This window comes from Pyrgilauda ruficollis, unplaced genomic scaffold (genome assembly GCF_017590135.1).
Source record: "Pyrgilauda ruficollis isolate IOZ18807 unplaced genomic scaffold, ASM1759013v1 scaffold1983, whole genome shotgun sequence".
Taxonomy (NCBI): Eukaryota; Metazoa; Chordata; class Aves; order Passeriformes; family Passeridae; genus Pyrgilauda; species Pyrgilauda ruficollis.
The window spans coordinates 1-412 of record NW_024519018.1 but is presented as its reverse complement, the minus strand read 5'-3'; positions in this window follow the sequence as shown (position 1 = coordinate 412).

Here is a 412-nt window from a genome sequence, read left to right as displayed (position 1 = left end):
GGAAAACCGTGTGGTTCTGCTGCAGCTCCTCCTCTTCCTCTTCCTGCTCCTGCTCCTCCTTTTCCCATCCTCTGCCTCCTCTCTCCCTCCTCTTCCTATTGCTCCTCCTCCCTGCCCACTCCAGATCCTCCTTTCTCTCCCACACAGCTGCAGCACCACCAGCTTTTGGGAGGAGGGACCAAGGGAACCTCCCCTGAGCCCCCCAGGGATGCCCCCTGAGGGATGGGCAGGGGGCTTGGGGACCCACCCAGTGCAGATCCATTCTCCCCCAGAGCCCCAGGGAATCACTCCAGGGATCCAGTGATGGGGACACAAAGGGATCCCTAATGAATTGACCTTTTTATGTCCCATCCCCACCTTTTCCTCCCATCTCCCATCATTTCCTCAAACTAAAGATCCCTCCCAACTCTTA